Source organism: Rhinoderma darwinii, chromosome 4, assembly GCF_050947455.1.
Source record: "Rhinoderma darwinii isolate aRhiDar2 chromosome 4, aRhiDar2.hap1, whole genome shotgun sequence".
NCBI classification, from domain to species: domain Eukaryota; kingdom Metazoa; phylum Chordata; class Amphibia; order Anura; family Rhinodermatidae; genus Rhinoderma; species Rhinoderma darwinii.
The window spans coordinates 173827940-173837996 of record NC_134690.1 but is presented as its reverse complement, the minus strand read 5'-3'; positions in this window follow the sequence as shown (position 1 = coordinate 173837996).

Genomic DNA, 10057 nt, shown 5'->3' with positions numbered 1-10057 from the left:
AAAACAATCTCAGAATCGCTAGGATAGGTAAAAGCATTCCGGAGTTATTACCACATAAAGTGACACATGTCAGATTTGAAAAATCGGCTTCGTCCTGAAGGCCAAAACAGGCTCAGTCCTGAAGGGGTTAAAGCATATAGTTATTAATAGCATTATATATGTACTATTGCACACATGCGATTACACACATGCACTTTTTTATACTCCTTTACACATTGCACACATATACAGTTGTGCTATACCAAATACTGTATTATATCTAGTTAATTGTGTTACGTTTTTCATTATACCTGTTTATTTTTTCATTCATTTGTTAATTTCATATGTATTATTCACACACACACACACACACATATATATATATATATATATATATATATATATATATATATATATATATTCTTACCTCACTTTATACTTTTTCTTGTATTTTCGTTTTTCGTGCAACATACACACAAAACATTATGCACTGTTCACTTTATGCATTTTATTATTCATTTGGTTCTTTTCATCCTCATTATTTTAACACTTATTTCTTACATCACCTTATTTTTCATATTTCACATCACACACTTTGTTCTTCACTTTATTTATTTTTATCTTACATCCAGCATGCCATCACATATATATATATTTTTTGTACATCACATTTTTATCATATTAATATATATTTTTTTTCACTTTTTTTTCTTGTACTATATTTATTTTTCAACATTTATGGTTGTATATAATTTTTTATTATATTTATATAACAATATACATTTAATATGGTTTCTAAATATTAATTTTACATGGCTCTAATATATTTATTATTTATGTACGGATATTTTCTTCAAACTAAAACTAATGGTTTGCGATGCATCGATTTTTTGTATGCATTATCTATTTATTGTGGTGCCCTTGTATCTCACATATCTAAAATTTCAATCATTGTTCGTACTTTCAGCAGTGCCCTGATGTACTCTCTCCCTGTGTCGCTCTTTCATTGGTGGGTGGTGACCGGCCCCCGTCTTCGTTACTCGTGGCGTGTCAGGGTGCTGGATTCATGTGACCGGGTCTTTCTGACGCGGTGACGTGCTTCCGGCCCGTCGCGACTGATGCTTTCGGGGGCGCGGCCACTTCACCGTCCAGGATACAGCGACCTGTAAGCATACAGGGAGGGTATTAGCCATTACATCGAGTACTCATACCAGGTGATGCATGTTTCTGCTATAGGCTCGGCCCCATTTAAATAGGTTCAGACCGCGGTCCAATACCATCCCCAGACGAAGGCATTTGCGCCGAAACACGCGTTGGGGTGGATCTCGGCTGTGGCTCTTCCCGCATTCATCATGGGTATGTCATATCCCTACGATATGCTTCATTAACTTCTCCATCATTTTTTCCTCTTCCCTTCAATGTATATTTGACCAATTGTATGCACATTGTACTTATGTTGCTTATCATTACGCTTGTGCACCTATAAAACGTTGCTTATCGTTTTGACCTACTAGATATTGTCTTCTATTGAGTGCATACATGCTCCTCTAGTATCTCTTATATACACTAATTGTGTCCATATAGCCTAAGGGCTACATTTGCATGTGGTATTTACACCATGATTATATCACTCTGATGGGCCATATTTGTATTTGAAAATTCATTATTTTTGATGACTACTTATACATATCTTATATAATTATGGCGCTTAAACAAATCATTGTTATATCTATACATGGTCACTTTACTAGTTACACATATGTTCTCTTTTGAAGGGTCAATATACATTTAAACTTGTAATTCGTGCTTATTTGGGAGACACCCAGCAGAGTTTCCGTTTTTTAACTGTTGATCTATGGATTTTTCATTTTTACCATTGTACTGTATCTTGTATGTTAATAAAGTATTTCTCTATTTTTCATTACTTTCTTGTATCTCAGCATCCATTTTTTCTCGGTTTAATAACTCCTCTGTACAACATCCAGTTGGTAAAAAGTAAAAACAAGCCCAGTTGGGCATTAAGAAAGTCATTAGCATAAATCTAAAATTGCTCATAACCTGCTCAAAAATGATCGTTTTTCAATATAAAAACCATTGCTATCTACATTACAGCGCCAATCAGATTATGTAGGAGATAGGGCACTTATAATCTGGTGACAGAGCCTCTTTAACATTAGGGGACTAAACAGCCCATTCACACGTAGTCTGTTGTTCAAGAGGGTAGGTTGTTACACTGCGCCATCTTAGGCTGGGTGAACACGACCTATTTTCAGGCGTAAACTAGGCGTTTTACGCCTGAAAACACGGCTCAAATACATCGGGAAACATCTGTCCATTCATTTCAATGGGTTTGCCGACGTACTGTGCCGACGACCTGTAATTTTACGCGTCACTGCCAAAAGACGGCGCATAAAATAACAGCGTCGTCAAAGAAGTGCAAGACACTTCTTGGGACGTAATTTGAGCAGGTTTTCATTGACGTCAATGAAGAACAGCTCCAAATTACGGCCGTAATTGACGCCTCGCAAAACGCGAGTACGAGCAATTACGTCTGAAATGCAGGACCTGTTTTCTCCTGAAAACAGCTCCGTAATTTCAGAAGTAAATGCCGTTATCGTGTGCACATACCCTCTTAAGGTATGTTCACACGCGGTGTTTTCAGGCGTATTTCGGGGGCGTTTACGAAAAAACAGAAGCTGAATGCCTACAAACATCTGCCCATTGAAATCAATCGGGAAAAACAGCATTTAGTTCATACAGGGTGTCTTTTTACGCCGCAGTTGTGTAAAAAAAAAAAAAAAAAAAAGTGTAAAAAGACGCTCCATAAAAAGAAGTGCATCTCACTTCTTGAGGCATTTTTTGGAACGGAATTTCCATTGAACACTATGAAAAACGCCTCAAGAGAAAGCTCCAAATTAAAAGCTTCATTTTCAACTTCAAAAATGCCTGAAAATCAGAGGCTGTTTTCTCTCTAAACAGCTCCGTATTTTCAGACGTTTTTGGTTAAGCGTGTGAACATACCCTTACTTGCCCAAGTGATGCATTTTCATATGAATAAAACACCTAAATTCTCACATAAAACTTTCCACATATTTTTACTGCTTCCTTTCAGGCAAAGCGTAAAGGGGTTCTTGTCACCATCAAAGAATCGGTTGCATTCACTTTACGATCTATTTTAAAAGGTCCACAGGGCCGGTATCTCGGAATAATCTGTGATTTTAATATTACTTACACAATATTTAATTTTTGTTTTCCAACGACAGGGCATTTATCTCAGGTCTTTGCTCGCTAAAATTAAGGCTTTTGCCCAAGGCCTACTTATAAGTGAAGACTTTAACCTGGTCCTTGATTCAACTTTGGCTACTACCTCACACATGAGATGCCTCCAGTCATTGCATTAAGAGGGCTTATATCATGCGTGGAGGTGGCACAGTGGGGAGGGAGGCATCACTTTTTTTTTTCAGCTCCACATAAATCATACTCAAGATTGATTTGTTTTTGGTTTCCAGCAGATCTCTTCTCCAGATTCAATCCTCCTCCGTCGGTACCATAGCATGGTCAGATCACACACACCCAGCTCCTGATCACTGAATGAAAAATTTTCTTCCCCATCACAATGGGGGTTACAGGAGTACATTCTTCACCATCCCAACAACCACCACCACCACTCCTTGAATACTGATGTAGTTTAACCCCTTCCCTGTTTAGCCACTTTTGACCTTCCTGACAGAGCCTCATTTTTCAAATCTGACGTGTCACTTTATGTGGTAACTCCGGAATGCTTTCACCTATCCAAGCGATTCTGAGATTGTTTTCTCGTGACACATTGGACTTTATGTTACTGGCAAAATTTGCTCGATATGTTCAGTATTTAATTGTGAAAAACACCAAAAATTAGCGAAAAATTGCAAAAATTAGCATTTTTCTCAATTTAAATGTATCTGCTTGTAAGACAGGCAGTTATACCACACAAAATTGTTGCTAATTAACATCACCCATATGTCTACTTTAGATTGGCATCGTTTTTTGAACATCCTTTTATTTTTCTATGACCTCACAAGGCTTAGAACTTTAGCAGCAATTTCTCACATTTTCAAGAAAATTTCAAAAGGCTATTTTTACAGGGGCCAGTTCAGTTGTGAAGTGGTTTTGAGGGCCTTATATATTAGAAACCCCCAAAAAGTCACCCCATTTTAAAAACTTCACCCCTCAAAGTATTCAAAACAGCATTTAGAAAATGTCTTAACCCTTTACACATTTCACAGGAATGAAAGCAAAGTAGAGGTGAAATTTACAAATTTCATATTTTTCTGCAGAAATAAATTTTTAATACAATTTTTTTTATAACACAGAAGGTTTTACCAGAGAAATGCAACTCAATATTTGTTGCCCAGTTTCTGCAGTTTTAGGAAATATCCCACATGTGGCCGTAGCGTGCTACTGGAATGAAGCACCGGCCTCAGAAGCAAAGGAGCACCTAGTGGATTTTGGGGCCTTATTTTTGTTAGAATATATTTTAGGCACCATGTCAGGTTTGAAGGGCTCTTGCAGTGACAAAACAGTAAAAATCCCCAAAAAGTGACCCCATCTGGGAAACTAGACACCTCAAGGAAATTATCTAGGGGTGTAGTGAGCATTTTGACCGCACAGGTTTTTTACAGAAATTATTGGAAGTAGGCCGTGAAAATTAAAATCAACATTTCTTCAAAGAAAATGTAGGTTTAGCTTATTTTTTTTCATTTCCACAAGGACTAAAGGAGAAAAAAGCACCATAAAATTTGTAAAGAAATTTCTCCCGAGTAAAACAATACCCCACATGTGGTAATAAACGGCTGTTTGGACACACGGCGAGGCTGAGAAGGGAAAGAGCGCTATTTGGCTTATGGAACTCAAATTTAGCAGGAATGGTTTGCGGAGGCCATGTCACATTTACAAAGCCTCTGAGGGGATAAAACAGTGGAAACCCCCCACAAGTGACCCCATTTTGGAAACTACACCCATTGAGGAAATTATCTAGGGGTATAGTGAGCGTTTTGACGCCACAGGTTTTTTGCATAAATTATTGGAAGTAGGACCTGAAAATAATAATCTACATTTTTTCAAAAAAAAATCTAGGTTTAGCAAATTTTTTCTCATTTCCAGAAGGACTGAAGGAGAAAAAGCACCACAAAATTTGTAAAGCAATTTCTCCCGAGTAAAACAATACCCCACATATGGTAATAAACCGCTGTTTGGACACACAGCAGGGCTTAGAAGGGAAAGAGCACTATTTGGCTTTTGGAGATCACATTTAGCAGGAATGGTTTGCGGCTGCCATGTCACATTTGCAAAGCCCCTGAGGGGACAAAACAATGAAAACGCCCAAAAAGGGACTCCATTTAGGAAACTACACCTCTTGAGGAATTCATCTAGGGGCGTAGTGAGCATTTTGACCCCACAGATGTTTCATAGAATTTATTAGAATTAGGCAGTGAAAATAAAAACAGTCCTTTTTCTTCAATAAGACGTAGCTTTAGCGCAAATTTTTTCATTTTCTCAACAAATAAAGGAAAAAAAGAACCCAACATTTGTAAAGCTATTTCTCCCGAGTACGGCAATACCCCATATGTGGTCATAAACTGCTGTTTGGGCAAACGGCAGGGCTCAGAAGGGAAGGACCGCCATTTGGAGTGCAGATGTTGCTGGATTGGTTTCTGGGCGCCTGTGGGCCCAAAACAGTGGAAACCCCCCAGAAGTGACCCCATTTTGGAAACTACACCCCTCAATGCATTTACCAAGGGGTGTAGTAAGCATTTTAACCCTGCAGGTGTTTTGTAGAAATTAGTGTTCACTCGATGTTGCAGAGTGAAAATGAGATTTTTTTCCATAGATATGCCAATATGTGGTGCCCGGCATGTGCCACCATAACAAGACAGCTCTCTAATTATTATGCTGGGTTTCCTGGTTTTAGAAACACCCTACATGTGGCCCTAATCTTTTGTCTGGACATATGACAGGGCTCAGAAGTGAAGAGTACCATGCGGAGTAGAGGCCTAATTTGGCGATTTACAAAGTATTGGTTCACAACTGCAGAGGCTCAGATGTGAAATAATAAAAAGAAACCCCTGAGAAGTGACCCCATTATAGAACTGCACCCCTCAAGGCATTAATTAAGGGGTGTAGTGAGCATTTTCACCCCACAGGTCTTTTCCATAAATGATTGCACTGCGGATGGTGTAAATTAAAAATTTATATTTTTCCCTAGATATGCCATTCAGTGGCAAATATGTCATGCCCAGCTTATGACACTGGAGACACACACCCCAAAAATTGTTAAAAGGGTTCTCCCGGGTATGACGATGCCATATATGTTGAAGGAAACTGCTGTTTGGGGACGCTGTAGGGTTCAGAGCCGAGGGAGCACCATTTGGCTTTTGGAGAGCGGATTTTGCTTGGTACTATATTTGTTTCAGTATTGCTGGTGTTTTATAATGTGGGGGTACATGTAAGCGGGGCGGAGTATATAAGGGGCAGTCAGGTGGTATAAAAAAATAAAAATAATCCATAGATGTGTGTTACGCTGTGAAGCAATCCTTTCTGCACAGGCCGGTGTCGCACTGATAAATGGTGTCATTTCTTATCCCCCTTTTGGTCCACACTCCGCACCTTTTGTAGTTTGGGGAATTTTGCTGGGAAAGTGTTGTCCTGGTATAATACGGGCACCGTCGCTTCCAGCGGATATGTTTGGGCTCTCCCCTTCCTGGTTCCCTAATTTTAGGTCCTTGATAAATCACCTCTTGAAACAGAAGAAATGTTCCCCTCGGGCACAACTGCATATTTTTTTATTTCCTGACTTATTGGAGCCATAACTAATTTTATTTTTCATAGACGTAGCGGTATGAGGGCTGGTTTGTTGCGGGATGAGCTGTAGTTATTATTGGTACCATTTTGGGGTACATGCAACTTTTTGATCACCTTTTATCCTATTTTTTGGGATGCCAGGTAAACAAAAAACGCAATTCTGGCACAGCTTTTTTCGTTTTTTTTTTATACAGCGTTCACCATGCGTTATAAATTACATGTTAACTTTATTCTGCGGATCAGTACGATTCCGGCGATACCAAATTTATAGAACTTTTTCATGTTTTACAACTTTTTGCACAATAAAATTACTTTTGTAAAAAGAATGTATTTTTTCTGTCGCCAAGTTGTGAGAATCATAACTTTTTAATTTTTTTGTCGACAGAGGTGTATGAGGGCTTGTTTTTTGCGGGACGAGCTATAGTTTTTATAGGTACCATTTTTGGATACGTGCGACTTTTTGATCACTTTTTATTGTAATAGTTGTAGAGCAAAGTGACCAAAAAACAGAAACTCTGGTAACGTTTTTTACGGGTTTTTTTTTTTACGCTGTTCACCGCGTGCAATAAATAATAATATTTTGATACCTCCGGTCGTTACGGTCGTGGCGATACCAAATACATATGGTTTATTATTATTTTTCAATAATAAAGGACTTGATAAGAGTAAAAGGGGGATTGTGTTTTATTTGATTACTTGAAACTTTCTGTTTTCAAACTTTTATTTTGTGCACTTTTTTTTACACTTTTTCTCAAGTCCCACTTGGGGACTTGAAGGTCCAACGGTCAGATTATTTTTTTCTAATACATTGCACTACCTATGTAGTGCAATGTATTAGATCTGTCAGTCATTCACTGACAGCAAGCCGATTAGGCTTCGCCTCCCGGCGGGGCCTAAATCGGCTTCCGTAATGGCAGAGCAGGAGACCATTGTGTCTCCTGTTGCCATAACAGCAGTCGCCAGTCCCGATTGCCTCTCAGGGCTGGCGATCTGCTAGTAACCGCTACGATGCAGCAATCGCTTTCGATTGCTGCATCGAAGGGGTTAATGGCAGGGATCGGAGCTAGCTCCGGTTCCTGCCGTTACAGGTGGATGTCAGCCGTACAGTACAGCTGACTTCCACCGCTGATGACGCCGGATCAGCTCCTGACCCGGCACCATCTTGCCGGCAGCTACGGAAGCCGATCAGGCTCCGCCGCCGGGCGGATCTTGACCGGCTTCGGTGCTAGGCAGACCGGGAGGCCAGTATTAGGCCTCCGGTTGCCATTGCAGCCACCGGAACCCCGGCAATTTCATTGCTGGGGCTCCGATGAGCTGCAAACACCTTAAGTGCAGTGATCGCGTTTGAGCGCTGCACTTAAGGGGTTAATGGCGGGGATCGAAGCTAATTTCGGTCCCCGCCGTTACAGTCGGATGTCAGCTGTAAGATACAGCTGAGATCCGATGATGATGGCACCGACTCAGCTTCTGAGCCGGTGCCAAACATTTGACGTACATGTACGGCATTTTGCAGGAAGTCAATGCTTTCCATGACGTACATGTACGTCAAATGTCGGGAAGGGGTTAAGCATGGCCTGCAGAAAACAAGCCCTCACACTGCTCAAGCAACTAAAAAAAAAAAAAAAGATGGCTCTCAGAAACATGGCTACACAATCAAATTTTTTCTTATTAAAGTGATAAACCATAAGAGGGAAAAAAAAAAAAGATAAATTTACTACTTTATTCCACCCTCCGAAAAAAACGTATACTACCGTATAGCAGCCCGGCCGCCAAAAGAACACACTTTTGGACTAATGTCAGGCTAATGGATCCTTATCGACATGTTTAGCGTGGACGTATGGAGTCTACCCAACAAGCACGCTAAACGTAGAACCAAAACATGATGTGAATATAGCGTTAAGAAAGATGTGAGCAGAATTTCAGAAACATGTATATTAGAAAACTGTTTTTCTATTCTGCAAAGAAAGAGGCTCTGTCACCAGATAAGTGCCCTATCTCCTACATAATCTGATTGGCGCTGTAATGTAGATAACAAGTGTTTTTTATTTTGAAAAACTATCATTTTTGAGCGAGTTATGAGCAATTTTAGATTTATGCTAATTAGTTTCTTAATGACCAACTGGGTGTTTCTTTACTTTTGACCAACTGTGTTGTACAGAGGAGGGCATGACGCTGACCAAAGTAAAAACACGCCCAGTTGTCTATTAAGAAACTAATTAGCATAAATCTAAATTTGCTCATAACTTGCTCAAAAATAATCGTTTTTCAAAATAAAAAACACTATTGTAATCTACATTACAGCGCCGATCAGATTATGTAGGAAATATGGCACTTATAATGTGGTGACAGAGACTCTTTAATGTTGCAGGAGCTTCTCAGAACTATAGATATGTGCAATAAATTAATAATAGAGACAGGGATTTTCTGGACTTTCTTGTTTGTAACACTATTGAATAGGAATACAGTCAGCTTCTGCTCAGCTGATATCAGAATACGTGGAATGCAACAGCACAGCAAATGGGGACAGGACACAAATATACATTTTGTTTACCTTGTAAAAAAAAAAACGATAGGTGGACTTTGGATTAAATTTACCATATAAAATCAGTATAAATATTGATTTAAAAAAATATGTCCACACTTATATAGTAATTGTACTTATACTCAGGATCATACAATATCATCCTGAACACACATAGCTGGCTCCAGAAGTATTCAGTCAGTGATCATTTTCAAACTTTAGCCTTTGTACCACAATGGATTAGAAACAAAGAAGTGATTGAAGTGTAAACCTTCAGCTTTAATTCAAGGGGTTCAGCAGGTATATTTTATTAAACGGTTAGAAATTGCAGCCAGTTATTACATAGTCCCTGCATTTTCACAGGCTCTAAAGTATTTGGACAATTGACTGATAAGCAGTTTCATGGCCGAGTAAGGGTATGTTCACACGGCCTATTTACGGACGTAATTCAGGCGTTTTTGCCCCGAATTACGTCTGAAAATAGCGCCTCAATAGCGCTGACAAACATCTGCCCATTGAAAGCAATGGGCAGACGTTTGTCTGTTCACAGGAGGCGTATATTTACGCGCCGCTGTCAAATGACGGCGCGTAAATAGACGCCCGCGTCAAAGAAGTGACCTGTCACTTCTTTGGCCGTAATTGGAGCAGTTATTCATTGACTCCAATGAATAGCAGCGCTAATTACGGCCGTAATGGACACGGCGTTCAAGCACCTGC